The sequence below is a fragment of the Nothoprocta perdicaria genome, unplaced genomic scaffold, assembly GCF_003342845.1.
Source record: "Nothoprocta perdicaria isolate Ctin4 unplaced genomic scaffold, notPer1 scaffold_37, whole genome shotgun sequence".
Taxonomy (NCBI): Eukaryota; Metazoa; Chordata; class Aves; order Tinamiformes; family Tinamidae; genus Nothoprocta; species Nothoprocta perdicaria.
In genome coordinates, this window is record NW_020455610.1 from 1002557 (window position 1) to 1003897 (window position 1341).

A 1341-nucleotide genomic window follows, 5' to 3' on the forward strand; every position below is an offset into this window, starting at 1 on the left:
TGTGTGTGTGTGTGTGTACTCTTCTGTGAGATATGACTCACGGCATGACACATCTGCAGAGAGAATAATTTCAACTATTGTAGTTCTGCGCAGGGAAAATTTCCACTTTATCAGACAGAAAGCGTTCTTGTAAGCTGTACTTTCTTAGCTCAGTGTTTTAATATTAGAAAGATGTGCCTTAGTGCAAGAAGAATGGGGTTTTGCTAGGGAAGGTTTAGATTCCCCACACTAAAATCTTCAAGGTGGGCAAATAGAATCAGCAAGCAAAGAGTGGTGCTTCATTTTTGAAATCTCTCGTACCCATAAGAGCAGATAACACCTTTTAAGCCTCAGAAGATTTGCCTGGAGGARCTTGTACAACTTTAATTACAATAGCAGGATCTAGTGCTGACATAAAACTTGGAATACGATGAAAAATGTAAATATATTGCATCCTTTTCAGTGCAGAAGAACAGCTCTGATCACTGCTACTTGGCCCCAACTGGCCTTTCGTGCCTCCCCTTATCTTACACATCCCAAAGACACAAAGCAGACCCTCGAGGAGATGAAGACAGAGCCGGACACACACAATATTGCCACTTGGAGGACCAGGTGACCTCTTAATTAGGAAGCCTTCATCTGCTCCCTACCTTCCTCGCCACGTTGTGCTCACCAGCTCTCCTGTTTTTCTCCTGTCCTCATGGATATGTAATCGCCACGGTTCAAAACAGTTCAAAGCAAAGGTAGTGTGCAAGGGTTTGCTCCCACAGATTTGGGTTAACCTTTCCACTGTAATGAAACAATGGGACTAGAAATCAAGAAAGAAAGGAAATAATAATAATAATAATAATAATAATAAAAAAAAGGTTGATGAAAGTGTTCAAGACTCCTCAAAGCTTCTTGCTCGGTAAGTGTTTCTAACAATTATGGCGAGGCACAGGATTTATTTTAGCTTGTGCACGCACTCACACACTTCCATAAATACACCAACAAATCCTGCGATTCTGCTCTGTTAACTTTTCCCATATATTGCCCTCCTCTTGCTCACCCCGTCGTGTAATGATACTGTGAGGTGCTTTCTTTTTTTTATCCCAGAGTTGGTATCAGCAAAACTCAAATTACTGTAACTGATATTTGAAAATTCTCCCTGTGTCAAGTGAAGACTTATGGTGCTGAAATCAATAAGACTGTTTAAAATTCAAAGACCTGCAAATCGTTCTGTTTGTCCTTTGATAGGGCCTGGGCTGATTAAAATGCGACCAAGAAAGCTTAATTGCTGCACTAATTAAGAAGTCTTTAATTTCTTTCCTGGAATATTGTTTGAAGCAGGGTTTGTGTTCTGCTTATATAGATGTTAAGGGC